The 15,868-nt window shown below is 40.0% G+C and overlaps 1 pseudogene; it reads left to right on the plus strand.

Moving 5' to 3' along the window:
• The first annotated feature begins 307 nt into the window (after positions 1-307).
• LOC125119223 (olfactory receptor 7E24-like) lies at positions 308-6,770 on the plus strand (annotated as a pseudogene).
• Positions 6,771-15,868: the final 9,098 nt, after the last annotated feature.

Consider the following 15,868-nt stretch of genomic DNA (forward strand, 5'->3'; position numbering starts at 1 on the left):
AAAAAAAGATTTGAATTTTATGTTAAGATCATAACTTGGAAGTAAAAGCTAAGGCATACAGTTGAATTTCCTCCTGAGGAGAGGAAGGACTCCGAACCTCACAAGGACATTCACTTTTTTTCTTTTTTCTCTTCCATTAATATTAGAAAGTCTCCAGAGAATGATGCAACATGGACCAATTGGCTAATTATGAGCTTCGTGCCTTAAGCCTTAAGGTCACACCATTGTAAATATCTGGCCAGAGCTTCACACCCATTAGTTTCCCAGTTTTAACAGTGTGGCTCCACACCTGTTGTCTCCTCCCTTCATGGGCACCTGCACCAGAAGGTCCCAGCCAGAGTCTGTCTTCCTGCCAGTCCTGAGGAGGGACCGTGAGACTTCAGCCCACACCACACAGGAGAGGGCAGTGAATCTGTCCTCCTTGGTCATGGTCCAGCTGAGATGCAGCCCAGCCCAGTAAGTGCTGAGGGGAGAGAGTGATTGACGGAGGGATGGTTAGGAGCGTGATTTCCTCTTTAACAAGCTGGGAGAGACAGAAAGAAGGACAGCAATATACAAAATTTCAGTTCCAAGACCTAGGACAATTATATTATTATTTCTGGCAGGTGTGGGTGCTCCCATTCTGAGGTCTGCTTCCATCCCACTGGCTCTGGCTAGTATTTCCCCAAATGTAGCAGCAAAGGGGTCTCCCTAAACTTCTCCCTAAGCATTTCAAGGGATCGTGAGAGCAATGATGAGGATGATGTTAACTATAATAACATCATCTACTGCTGTTGAGGGCTTCCTAAGTGCCAAGCTCAGAGGTATGTTTTATGCATCTTGTTTGCTTTCACTGCACATAACTGTTCTCAAACTATAACCTCAATACATTACTATTTTATTTTATTTATTTATTTTACAGCTGTACCTGCAGCATATAGAAGCCCCTGGGCTGGGGGTTGCATCAGAGCTTCAGCTGCAGATCTATACCACAGACACAGCAACACTAGATCCGAGCCACATCTGCAACCTATGCTCCAGTTTGTGGCAATGCTGGATCCTTAACCCACCGAGCGAGGCCAGGGATCAAACCACATCCTCACAGAGACTATGTCAGGTCCTTAACTGGCAGAGCCACAATGGGAACTTCATTTTTATTTTACTAAGAGGAAAGGAGCACAGGATTTGATGTAACTTGTGCCAGGTCATGTGTTAGAAAGGATTGAACCCAGGTTTGAAGCCAGTCATTCTGGGCAGACTGACTCCAGACACAGAGAACCTGGGCAGGCCAAACATGATGTCACTTCCCCCCAACCCGAACATCATGTCACTTCCCTGTCATGCCAGCTAGAGACTCTCTGATTACTATGCCCTTTCCTTTGGAGTTTGCAGGAGGTCACCCTGGAGGACAGAACCTAGCACTTACTGCATGGACTGTAGGAAGTATGGCTGAGATCATAGGATAAATCAGGGCAGATCTCATCTTGACCCTACTCCTGCATTATGTTTCAACTGTCCAGTGTCTCCCCCATTTTATACTCAGCCTACTCAATCAAAAAGGGAGACATAACCTCTCAGAGTCCAAACAAACACTGGACCCCATTTGAAACAATGTACTCAATTTAGGGAATTCCTATTGTGGCTCAGGGGGTTATGAACCAGATATACTGTCCATGAGGATACAGGTTCAATGCCTGGCCTTGCTCAGTGGGTTAGGGATCCAGGGTTGCCACAAGCTGTATGTGTAAGTTGCAGGTGGAGCTCAGACCCAGTTGGTGTTGTCCCCCCAAAATAAATAAATAAATAAAAATTTTTTAAAAATAAAAAATACAGTTAAGTAATGTTTTTAAACATTGAACATTTAAAAAACATACTTCAGATACGTCTGTGCTTAGACCCCTGTCTCACTGCTTAAAACATTCAGAATGTCTGGAAACAGTGAAACTTTGTGTGTGGGACTCAGACTGGCAACTTATATTTGAATTCTGTGTTCATCATTTATTGTTAGTGTGTTATGGGGCAATTTTTTAGTTTCTCTGAGACTTAGGATTTTCAGATGAGTGTTTCCTAGTTGATATAAATCCAGTGAGTTAGGATGAAATAAGTAATGTATGCTCTTTATGCAGTGCATATATGATGGATGCATAATGAAAGGAAAAATAAATTTTAGGTATTTTGTTACCAATGGTAAGGCTAATTCTCATGTCATTTGACTTAAACACCTGGTAACCTGATGTTATGGCTTCCCTACAACCCTGATAGGACATTTCATTTTTGTTTCTACAAATACATTCTTCATATATGAAGAGAAATGACTGAGTCCCATTCATTTTTGATTTTCCAGACCCTATAATTTATTGGCACAAATGAGGCATTGAGAATAAAAAATTCCCAGTTAAGTATAGGAAAAAAAAAACAAAAAAGCTTCTATTTTTCATAGAGACAAGGTGTTGCCAATAGAGCTTCCAAACAGTGGCCCATTCATGCCATTGTTTTTCTATTCAGGAAAGTTATACAGAACTAGACACAAAATCAAATAAAGCTTCTTTGTGGTGAGGTCATAAATTTTCTATGGGACCTATTATTTTTCACTTAATAGCAAGAGCCATTGTAGAGATTTCTATAACTAGTGGGGGGAGAGTGGTCAGAAAATAATAGGATAATGCATCTTATTGCCTGAGCTGAGAAACATTTTAGGATTTCATGTCATCCATGCCCCCCTGCCCTAAGACAGGAAAGGTTTTGGCCTGTCTGCTATATAATCCACAAAACATTACTAAATATTTAAGATTGTATTTCATTACTAAACTCACTATCTCAATAATGATTGAAACTCTTTATTAAAAATGACCAAACATTTATCATGTTCCAAACTTCCCTTAGATACCATACACGGCGCAGAGGTGAACACTGGACTCCCCATTTCCAAGAAGGAAAAGAATTCTAGAGAGGAGGAGAGATTTATGCACACTCTTCATAGAGGGGATGAAAGACCCAGGACTCAAACGTTGATGTGTTTATTCCTGCACCAGCTCTCAGTCACCTCCAGTGTAGCTAATTAGAATCTTTTTCCTAAACTACTTTGGTCCTAATTGTGAAATGAAGGTAGAAGGATTGATTTATCCTCTTATGGTTCAGTGAGACCACTTGTGAATTACAGGAAAGAGGCAGTAGTTTACAGGGGCCATAACAGCACCATCATGGTGGATTATAGGGTTTTTTGTGAATACTTACATGTTTCAGCCCAGCATTGAAATCTAAGTTTGAAAGGATTTTCCATACAAGATGCACATGTCTTATAGAGCTATCATGGAATGATTATCACAAGACAGAATTCAAGGATATTTTCAAATGATACCTTAAGAACAGACGATATAGTTGGGTTTTATATTGAGATAAATATAGGCAATTAATATTAGTAAAACTGAACATGCACTGATCGATAGAAAATTGAACTTATCCCAAATCATATACATATACAGATTCATATTTGTGTGGAGAGAGGTGTTAGAATTTTCATAAGATTATTGTAAGAGGAAACTGACATAAATAATAATATAAATCATATAAAATTAACATTCAATATAATCAAAATATTTTACATTTTGTATCCTTACATTTTATTTTATTTTTATTTATTTACTTATTTTTTATTTTTATTCTGGCTGCACCTGCAGCATATGGAAGTTCCCACGCTAGGGGTTGAGCCACAGCCACTGCAGAAGCAACACCAAGTAGTTATGTTGTGAGCCACACAGGAAGTCCCCTTACATTTTAAATATATGTTAATATGTATTTAAAATTTATATTAAAATATATAAACATATACCTTGAATGAGATGTTTTCTTCCCTTACATAATAAGGAAGTTATATACACACACATACTGTGGAATATTATTCAGTCCATAAAAAGAAAGAAGTCCTGCCATTTCTGACAACATGGCTGTATCTGGAACACTTTATGCTAATTGATTTACATCAGATACATAAGGACAAAAATGTATGATCTCACCAGTGTGTGGAATCTAAGAAAATCAAACTTATAGAACCAGAGAATAGAACCAAAGTTGTAAGGAAGAGGTAAGGGTGGGGGGAGTGCGGACATTAAAATGTCAATTTTGGTCAAAAGATACTTTCAGTTATAAGATGAATATGTTTCAGTTGTATATTGAGGATCTAATACACAGCATGGTGATTATAGTTAATAACATTTTACCGTATACTAAAAAATCCGAGAGGAGATGTACTTAATTGTTCTCATCTAGTGATAGTAATCATGTGAGGTGGCAGATATGCTAATTAACTTGATTGTGGTAATAATTCAACTGTATATGTGTATTCAATCACCACTTTGAAAAACTTTACATTTTACAACTTAAACATATGCAATTTTCCCCACCATATTTCAATAAACTGGGGAAAAAGGGAAAACCGAGGAAAGAGTGTTATCAGAATACTACAAGATAGAGTCCAAAAAGCAAAGCCTCACACCAGATATTTCCCTAAGATTATATGGAGTCGATGCAAATCATATTGTATAAAATGAAACACATCAAGAGTTTTTCTTAAATTTATTTTTTGTATTTTTTTCTTTTACAGTCTCCCCTGTGTCATATGGAAGTTCCCAGGCAAGGGGTTGAATTGGAGCCACAGCTGTGACCTATGCCACAGCCACAACCACACCAGATCCAAGCCACAGCTGTGATCTACACTGCAGCTTGTGGCAATGTGGGGTCCTTAATCCACTGAGTAAGGCCAGTGATGGAACCCACATCCTCATGGAGACATCATCAGGTCCTTAACCCACTGAGCCACAGTGGAAACTCCATGAATTTCATTGTTTAATCATGGACGGATGCTCTATACACCAAAGCCTTCTTCTTAGTCATCAAGGCAGTTCAATTTTATGTACTTACCCTACCCCTATTTACCCAAATTGGAAGCATCTCAAAGCCAAAGATCCAAAGATAATAAATAACTTTAAAAAGACAACTCTGACTATTTGCATAATCACTTATTTTATGAAGGAGGGAAGACAGATAACCAAAGAAGGATAAAACTCATGAATATAACTATCATATAAAAATATATTCAACTTTACTTTAGAATCCAGATGACACAGCTCTACCTCTTACAGTGGGTTTATAAAATTTTAGGTGAAGGCAAAAGCTAAAGTTGTATTTGAATAAAGTATGATTTTTTATTTAAAATTCAAATTATATTTTTTCCTAAAGGAGGAAGGATTTTTCCTGTTCTATACTTTTTTATGTAAAGATGTAGGCTGGATTTCCTGTGATGCCACCATTTATAGCTCTAATATTCTTGCTCCTCTGTCACTGTCTACTCTAGTTTCTATAAAGCCAGTGTGTATAGAAAGAGGTGAAAAATCAAAACCATTGAGGAAGCAGATCTAAACCAGTAGAATGTGTCACACTGAGAAATACTGCTGAAGGTACTAAGGTGTATGACCTTACACATGAATTGCTTGCATCCAGAATATGCACTGTGTGCCAGTGCTGGGTGCTGAGCTTTTTATTTCCTTTTTTCCCAACCCTCTTTTCTTGAATTTTTTTTTGTGGTAGTTGATTTACAATGTTATGTAAATTTCTGCTATATAGCAAAATGACCCGGTTATACATATATACATACATATATATGTGTATATATATATATATATATAATTTTTCTTATAATATTTTCTATCACGTTCCATCACAAGTGATTGGATATAGTTCCCTATGCTATACAGCGGGACCTCATTGCTTATCCATCCCCCAAATACAATAGTTTCCACCTACTAACCCATCTTTTCTTTTAAAAAAGGTGTCCAAGACATAGACCTGGAAATCTAACAAGTGCCTCAGAATTCTTCCTCCTGGGCTTCTCAGAGGATCCAGACCTGTATCCCTTCCTCTTTGTCCTGTTCCTGTCCACGTACCTGGTCACCATGCTGGGGAACCTGCTCATCATCCTGGCTGTTGTCTCTGACTCCCACCTTCACACCCCCATGTACTTCTTCCTCTCCATCCTGTCCTTGGCTGACATGGGTTTCGTCTCCACCACTGTCCCCAAAATGATTTTGGACATCCAAACTCACAGCAGAGTCATCTCCTATGCAGGATGCCTGACACAGATGTCTATATTCATCCTTTTTGGAAGTATGGATGGTACTCTTCTGACTGTGATGGCCTATGACAGGTTTGTGGCCATCTGTCACCCACTGCACTACCTGGTCATCATGAACCCACGCTTCTGTTGCTTCTTAGTTTTAATGTCTTTTTTCATCAGCCTTTTGGACTCCCAGGTGCACAATTGGATTGTGTTACAACTTACCTGCTTCAAGGATGTGGAAATTTCTAATTTCTTCTGTGATCCTTCTCTACTCCTCAAGCTAGCCTGTTCTGATACCCTCACCAATAACATTATCGCATATTTTGTTGGTGCCAGTTTTGCTGCTATTCCTTTTTCAGCAATCTTTTTCTCTTACTATAAAATTCTTTCCTCCATTCTGAGAGTCCCCTCATCAGGTGGGAGGTACAAAGCCTTCTCCACCTGTGGGTCTCACCTGGCAGGTGTTTGTTTATTTTATGGAACAGGCCTTGGGGTGTACCTCAGTTCAGCCATCTCACATTCTCCCAGGAAGGATGCAGTGGCCTCCGTGGTATACACCGTGGTCACACCCATGCTGAACCCCTTCATCTACAGTCTGAGGAACAGAGACATCAAAAGGGCCATGAGGAGGGTCCTTGGCCAAACAATCTAATCTCAATATCTGTGGAGTGTATGTTGAAAAACTAAACATGTAGACTTCACATTCTACTTCTCTTTGCTATGGACCAATTATTTTAAATGCATCAAAACCCTGTCTCTCCCTCTAATAGCCACCTCTGCATGTAGGCCATGTGCTTGTCCCTAAATATACCTGCCATCACTTATCCCCACACAGTAAATAATATCTATTCTTCCATATCCAATTTAATTTGGTATATATTAAAGTTTTCTCATGTCACTTGAATATAAACCAAGAGCTGAAATCCTCAACGGAAGTATCTCTAAGTCAGGAAGGCTGTGTATATATTATTAGGAAAGTTGCACTGCACTGCTATCTAGATAGGTCCCACTTTATCCAAAAGGAAAAACGGGTAAGTCAAAATCATATTTTGGTAAAATCTCCAAGAGTTAAGCACTTGAAGAAGTGCAAAGGAAATATATCTGGAGTGAGTTGATACTTCTCTAACTAGCAGAAAACAGAAAACTGGGCATTTGTTAAATTTGTCATTGGGATGGCTACAGATTGGCCTGATGTGGGGAGGGGCTCTCCTATTGTTTCAGAAACCAGAAGGTCTACTCGAGACTGTATGACCAGAAGCAGTAGAGTGAGGTCTGTAGGGGTACCCAGTGGAGGGGTACGTCTACCCATTGCTAGCTTGTCTCCAGGGAATCTTTGATAAGATCATGGTGTGCGATGAATTTGAGAGTATCTTGGAAAGCAGATGGACAGAACCTAAATCTTGATGTGCTTGGAGCACAAAGTCCTAATGGAGTAAGGGGAAGATATGGTGGGCAGTATATAAAATTCTCCCAATAACCCTCACTCCTAGTTTTCATGTCCTTGTGTAATTCCCATCCATTGAGCATAAGACAGACATAGTGACTCGCTTCCAACAGTGAGAATGTGGAAGATGTTGGGAAGTCACTTCTGGGACAAAGTTTTAAAAATCTTTCTTTCTTCTTGCTGCCTCTCCCTGCTCTCTCAGGTGCTCTGATTTACAGAACCTAACTTCCATGTATTGAGCTGTCCCATTAGGGGACACGTGTCAAGGAACCATGGGAGTTCTCTGGATGACATTCTGTGTACATTTGAATCCTACCCACAGCCCCATGAGTGAGCTCGAATGTGGTTCTCTACTAATCAAACCTGAGATGCCCAAAGGCCTGGGCCGAAAACTTAGCTGCAACCTTCTGGGAGGCCTTCTGAAATGTTTAAATACATGCGAGTTACCAAATAACAAGTGAAAATCAATAGTTTCAAATATGTCAATTAATCACTTCAACAACAATGGAAAACAGCCAGTAAGTCTCCATCACATCACATAGAATGCCAAAGAAAGCAAGGCTAAGGTAATGAAAATAAGAAGTTATCCTTAGAGACAAATGAGAAAATGGAAAGAGCATCACATCCTTGGTATAGAAGATCTAAGGCTATATAGATTTCATGCTTAACACAATGGATTTACAGATGTTAAAATCACACAGTGAGGAGTTCCCATTGTGGCACAGTGGTTAACGAATCTGACTAGGAACCATGAGGTTGCGGGTTCGGTCCCTGCCCTTGCTCAGTGGGTTAACGATCCGGTGTTGCCGTGAGCTGTGGTGTACGTCGCAGACGCGGCTCGGATCCTGCGTTGCTGTGGCTCTGGCGTAGGCTGGTGGCTGCAGCTCCGATTCAACCCCTAGCCTGGGAACCTCCATATGCCGTGGAAGCAGCCCAAGAAATAGCAAAAAAAAAAAAAAAATCACACAGTGAGTGATTAAACAAAGAAAAGATAGTCGGAACTTTATGTTAAAGATCTTACAACTTGGAAGTAAGAAACAAGGAGTACAGTTGACCTTCCTCCTGAGGAGAGGAGAACATTCCAAGTATATTCATTTTTGTCTTTTCTTCTTCTGTCAATACTAGCAAGTCTCCAGAGACTAGGACCACGTGGGCCAATGGGCTAATAATAAGGTTTGAGCACTGAGCCCTAAGGACATATCATTATAAATAATTGGCCAGTGCCTCTAGCCTTTTAGTTTCCTAGTTCTAAAGATATGGCTCCATAGTTGTGTCCACATCCTTTGTAGAAACCTGCGTCAGAAGGTTCCAGCCTGAATCTGCCTTCCTACCAGGGGAAGGAACCCTGAGGGACCCTGAGACGTGATCATACACCAGGCAAGAGATGGGCAGTGACTCTGTGCTCCTTGGTCATGGTCCAAAAGAGATGCAGCCCAGCCCAGTAAGTGCTGAGGGATGAGAGTGACTGATGGAGGGATGGCTGGAAGCACGATTTCCTCCTTAAGAGGACAAACATGGCGGTTGGGTTAGATACATGAGGGGCAATAATATACAGCATTTTCAGTTAGAGCCTCTAAAGTTTATGTTCTTGGCTCTAGATGGAGTGTGAAAACTCATTCAGAGTTCCACATCCACTCTCACTGGTTCTGGCTCTGGCTGGCATCTCCCCAACTGTAGCAGCACAGGAATCTCTAAACATCCTCCTTAGCACTTCAAATGCTCATGAAAGCAATGATGAGGATGAGGATGAGGAAGGCATTAACCGTAACATCTTGCACTCTTGTTGAAAGCTCCCTAATGCCAAGCTCTGAAATATGTGTCTTCTGTCTCTTGTTTGATTTCATGTGCATAATCTCTCCCAGATTATAAGAGCACACATTGTTATCATTACTATATTAAGGGAAGGTTCATAGCATTTTATCTAATTTGTGCCAGGTCATGAGTAAGAAAGGTTGAAGCCAGTCATTCTGTGCAGACTGACTCTACACACAGGGCATCTGGGCAGTCTTCCCCCACCAACCCAAATGTCCTGTCACTTTCCTGTCACTTCCCTGTCTGGCCAGAGACTCGCTCTTCACTATTCTCTTCCTTTGGGAGTTTTCTGCAGGACACAGTGGAGGGAAGTATGTAGCACTTTCTCTTCCAACTGTAGGAAGGGTGGCTGAGATCACAGTCAAAGTCACAGAAAGAATGAAGAATAAATTAAGAAGGATGATTTGGAGTTCTATTGTGGCTCAGTGGGTTAAGGACCTAATGTCTCTGTGGAGATGTGGGTTCAATCCCTGGCCCCACTTGGTGTGTCAAGGATCTGGCATTGCTACAAGCAGCAGTGAATGTCACAGAGGCAGCTCAGATCTGGCACTGCTGTGGCTGTATCATAGGCAGGCAGCTGCAGCTCTGATTCGACCTCTGGCCCAGGAACTTCCATATGCCACAGATGCAGCAGTAAAAAGAAAAAAAATGATAATTTAAAGCAGATTTCTCCTTTGATTTTTTAAAATTAATTAATTAATTTTTTTCCACTGTACAGCATGGGGGCCAAAATACACTTACATGCATACATTTTTTTTCCACCCTTCGTCTGTTACAATATAAGTATCTAGAAATAGTTCTCAATGCTATTCAGCAGGATCTCATTGTAAATGCATTCCAAGTTGTATCTGATAACCCCAAACTCCCGATCCCTCCCACTCCCTCCCTCTCCCCCAGGTCGGCCACAAGTCTATTCTCCAGGTCCAAGATTTTCTTTTCTGTGGAAATGTTCATTTGTGCTGTATATTATATTCCCATGTGGCTCACAACATAACTACTTGGCATTGCTTCTCCTTTGATTTTGTTTCTGTTTTTCGTTTCAGCACTCTACTTTCTCCTCCATACTTTTATTCAGCATATTCAATCACATAAGGAGACATAAAATCAGAGCCTTAGGGTTGACTCCTACCTAGGAAACTGAAAAGAGTTTAAAAATGTACTTCAGGCACATAGGTGGTTAGATCTCAATATCTCTGCTTAAAACTTTCATAGTGTCTGGAAAGAGTGAGTTTTAGTGTAGGGGACTTTGAGACTGACAAGTTCATTTTGAATCCTGTTTGCTACACTTATGAGTGTATTTGAGGACAAGTTCTTAGTATACCTGAGCTTGAGATTGTCAACTGTGATTACTACTTGGTGATACAACTTCTGTGAATGAGGACAGAATAAATAATAGACGTCGTCTATGCTATCTATAACTGTGAGATGAATGTATACAAAACAATAAAATAAATTTTAGATATTTTGTCACTAATGATAATAAATTATCATTAAAAATAAATTATGAATAAATTAAGAATAAATTAATTTTAAAAAATCAAAGGAGAAATCTGCTTTAAGTGAGCAATATTTAGTGGTCCTGCTCAGCCACCAATCAGTGTTTCAGTGAGCCCTTCCCCCGCAGAGGTGACAGTAAGTGAATGACCATTGGCTCCTCCCTCTCCCTTTCCTCTGTGTAAAAGGAGCCTGAATTCTGACTGAGGCAAGGTGGTTTGTTGCCACACCACTCTACCATTTTCTCGGTCTGCTAGATCTCTGAATAAAGGCCCTATTCCTTGCTCCAACAACTCTCAGAATTTATTGGCCTGTCATGGGTTGAGCAGAGCGAACTTGGGTTGGGTACCAGTAAGTCTCATTTTCATGTCATTTGACTTAAATAACTGGTGACCTGATGTTATGTTTCTCCTACATCCCTGACAGGATATTTTCGTTTTTGTTTCTACAAATACCTTATTGATATATGAAGGGAAATGACTGAGGCTCATTTATTTATGATTCTCCAGAGCCTATAACCTGTTCACACAAGAATAAAAAAAATCCAGTTAAGTATTGAATAAAATCTCCCATTTTTTTCCATGGAAACAAAATGTGTGCAACTTAGGTTCTGCACAGTGAACCATTTATGCCAGTGTTTTCATCCTTTTCAGGACTGTTCCATTAAGACCAGAGATGATATAAAATTGTGCCTGAATATGTTTATGTCATGGGTTTTCTATGGTACCTGTTATTTCCATTTAATAACATCTTCAGCTTTCAATGATTGAAAAAGCATAACAGATTTTCATAAACATGGGGGAGCAATAGTCAAAAAGAAGTAGATGGTAGATCTTACTTAATACATGGGCTGAGGCTCATTTTAGGATTTCATATCATCTATGCTCCAGTGCCCTGAAACAAAACCGGAAAGGCTTCAGTCACTTTGCCATATAATCCTTAAAATGTCATTAAATATTTCAGGTTGTATTTCATTGCTAACCATGCCATGGCAATAATGATTGGAATTCTTTATAAAATATAAGCAAATATTCATCAAGTTCCAGGCTTCCTTTAGGTTCTGTACATAGTCTAAATGTGGCAGTAGACTCTCCACCTCCAAGAAGGAAGAGAAGCCCAGAGATGAGGAGAGATTTACACAGACTCCACATATGGGGAGTGAAAACCCGGGACTCAAACCATGGTCTGCTTATCCCTGCACCAGCTCTCAGTCACCTCCAGTGTAGCTAATAAGTTGATCTTTTCAAACCTACTTTGCTCTCTGATGTGAAATGAAGGTAAAAGAATTCACTACTCCTCTTCTGGTTCAGTGAGGCTACCTGTGTGAATTATGGGAATGAGGCAGCACTTTACAGGGGTCATGATGGGACTACCAATTGGATTGTGGGGTTTTCTATGAATACTCATGCATTTTTCAGTTTCTAAATCAAGGATTGAGAAGACTTTCTATGCAAGATGAAAATATCATGTGCAGATATCATGAAATGATCATCGCAAAACAGACATCAAGTGTATTTTCAAATGATAACAATACATAAAAGGAGATGCAATTGATAGAAAATGATTTTTTTTTTGTCTTTTGTTGTTGTTGTTGTTGTTGTTGCTATTTCTTGGGCCGCTCCCGCGGCATATGGAGGTTCCCAGGCTAGGGGTCGAATCAGAGCTGTAGCCACCGGCCTACTCCAGAGCCACAGCAACGCGGGATCCGAGCCGCGTCTGCAACCTACACCACAGCTCATGGCAAAATGATTTTTTTATTGGGACAAATATGGGCAATTAGAGTTCCCTAGTGGTGCAGTGTGTTAAGAATCTGGCATTGTCACTGCTGTGGCTTGGGTTGTTGCTGTAACATGGGTGAGGCTCCTGTCCTGGGAACTTTTGCATGACATGGAAGTGGCAAGAAAAAAAGAAAAAAAGGAAAAAAAACCAAACCAAATATAGACAGTTAACACTAGTAAAATAAAAATGCACTGATTTAGAAACTGAGCACCTAATCCCACTCACACATTCCATAAAAACTATCATTTGTATGATATGGAGAGAGATGCAAGAATTTTCATAGGATTGGTTTTAAGAAGAGAGTGACATAAACAATGATATTAATATAAATTATATAATGTAAAACAACTATTTTTAATATATGAATAAAATATATTGAATTATATATTATTGCATTTAAATATCTTTTTTTTTGTCTTTTTGCCATTTCTTGGGCCACTCCCACAGCATATGGGATGTTCCCAAGCTAGGGGTCTCATCAGAGCTGTAGCTGCCAGCCTACGCCAGAGCCACAGCAACGTGGGGTCTGAGCCGCGTCTGTGACCTACACCACAGCTCATGGCCACGCCAGATTGTTAACCCACTGGGCAAGGGCAGGGATCAAACCTGCAATCTCATGATTTCTAGTCGGATTCATTAACCACTGTGCCATGATGCCATGATGGAAGCTCCCTAAATATCTTTTAAATATACATTTACAATTCATGAAATTCTTATAAAATGTATATATATATAAATTTATCAACCAAATAAAATGATATATTCCCTTTTGTAATAATGCACATAAGTAAAATATTTCAGGTAGTGTGTACTTTACAAAGACCTAACCCCAGTGTTTTGGTAGATAAGTATATTTAGAGGCACCATAAACAGCATTGTGTTTCAGCAGGCTTTTTTTTTCCTTTGTCTTTTTAGGGCCGCACCTGAGATATATGGAAGTCCCTAGGCTAGAGGTTGAATAAAAGCTAGAGCTGTAGTTGCTGGCATATGTCACAGCCACAGAAATGTGGGCTCTGAGCCACATCTGCAGTCTTCAGGGCAGCTCATGCCAAAACAGATCCCTTAACCCAGGAGCAAGGCCAGGGATTGAACCTGCAACCTCATAGATATTTTTTGGGTTCATTACTGCTGAGCCACGATGGGAACTGCTAAGTAAGCTTTTAAGAAAGTGGGTTATGGATAACATAAATCAATATCAATGTGATGGAAACATTACAAGAAAGGAGATCCATCAACTTAATGGCATTGGTTGCTTCAGGGGGAGAAAGATGCAGAGAATTTGATGCTGAACCCAAGTTCTTGTACCTGACATGCAGTGAAGTCAAACAAACCAAAAGGACAGAGTTTGGAGGTGAGAAAAGTTTACTGCAGGGCAAAGAAAGGAGAACAACCAGTGACTCCAGCTGAAAAGTCACAAACTCCCCAGCGGGTTTAAAGGAACATTTTTATAGGCAAAATTGGGGTGGTGGGGACTGAAAGGTGTGTGACCTCCCTCTGATTGGTTTGTGATGAGGAAACATTCATCAATCTTCTAGTCGAACCAGTCTGGGACTGGAACTCAGCCTGAAATTAGTATCCTCCATCTGCTTGGGGGCCCTAGTTCTGTAGAAGAACTCAGAGCCAGGAATCAGATTGTTATGTACTTCACCCAAGTAGGAACCTGGCTCAGGCCACATTGCTGAACTACTGTTTCTTTCTTTTTATTTTATTTTTTACTTTTTTATTTTATTTTATTTTATTTTATTTTCCCACTGTACAGCAAGGGGATCAAGTTATCCTTACATGTAGACATTACATTTACATTTTTCCCCACCCTTTCTTCTGTTGCAGCATGAGTATCTAGACAAAGTTCTCAATGCTACTCAGCAGGATCTCTTGTAAATCTATTCTAAGTTGTGTCTGATAACCCCAAGCTCCTGATCCCTCCCACTCTCTCTCCCTCCCATCAGGCATCCACAAGTCTTTTCTCCAAGTCCATGATTTTCTTTTCTGAGGAGATGTTCATTTGTGCTGGATATTAGATTCCAGTTATAAGTGATACCATATGGTATTTGTCTTTGTCCTTCTGGCTCATTTCACTCAGGATGAGATTCTCTAGTTCCATCCATGTTGCTGCAAATGGCATTATGTCATTCTTTTTTATGGCTGAGTAGTATTCCATTGTGTATATATACCACTTCTTCCGAATCCAATCATCTGTCCGTGGACATTTGGGTTGTTTCCATGTCCTGGCTATTGTGAATAGGGCTGCAATGAACATGCGGGTGCATGTGTCTCTTTTAAGTAGAGTTTTGTCCGGATAGATGCCCAAGAGTGGGATTGCGGGGTCATATGGAAGTTCTATGTATAGATTTCTAAGGTATCTCCAAACGGTTCTCCATAGTGGCTGTACCAGTTGACATTCCCACCAACAGTGCAGGAGGGTTCCCTTTTCTCCACAGCCCCTCCAGCACCTGTTATTTGTGGACTTATTAATGATGGCCATTCTGGAGTGGTGTGAGGTGGTATCTCATGGTAGTTTTGTTTCTTTCTTTTTAATTAAAAAAATTTATTAGAGTACAGTCGATTTATAGTGTTGTGTCAATTTCTGCTGCGCAGCATAGTGATTCAGTCACATTTATATATACATTCTTTTTATCATATTATCCTCCATCATGGTCTATCCCAAGAGACTGGGTTTAGTTCCCTGTGCTGTACAGTAGGATCTCATTGCTTATCCATTCTAAATGTAATAGTTTACATCTACTAACCCCAAACTCCCCATCCAGCCCACTCCCTCCCTTTCCCCCATAGCAACCACATGTCTTTCTTTGTGATTCAAACAGTGACTGATTAGGGAAGTGAGGGAAAAAAGAAAGACACAATATGACTCAGGGACCTACTGCTTCTTTCTTGATGTCCTTATTCCCCTAATTAGTCACTGTCTTTGGATCTCAGGGACTGTCTAGGAGGCTGAAACATTTTCCCTACAAACAGGAAATGGAGGACACAGAAAGGCTTTTGTCCTTTGGAGGGTACCATAGGCTGCTCCTGGATTTCAGAATGGGATGGAGCTGAGGGGCCATAAAAGGCAAATTCTATCAGTAATATTTCAAATCTGTATAAAATGTGAGATCTGAAGCAAATGGTATTAAATGTTTATATTTAAAAAATAAGATTTGAAATGGATAAGCAATGGGGTTCTACTGCACAGCACAGGAACTATGTCTAATTTCTCGGGTTTGAACATGATGGAAGATAGTATAAAA

Source organism: Phacochoerus africanus, unplaced genomic scaffold, assembly GCF_016906955.1.
Source record: "Phacochoerus africanus isolate WHEZ1 unplaced genomic scaffold, ROS_Pafr_v1 Scaffold_18, whole genome shotgun sequence".
Classification (NCBI taxonomy): domain Eukaryota; kingdom Metazoa; phylum Chordata; class Mammalia; order Artiodactyla; family Suidae; genus Phacochoerus; species Phacochoerus africanus.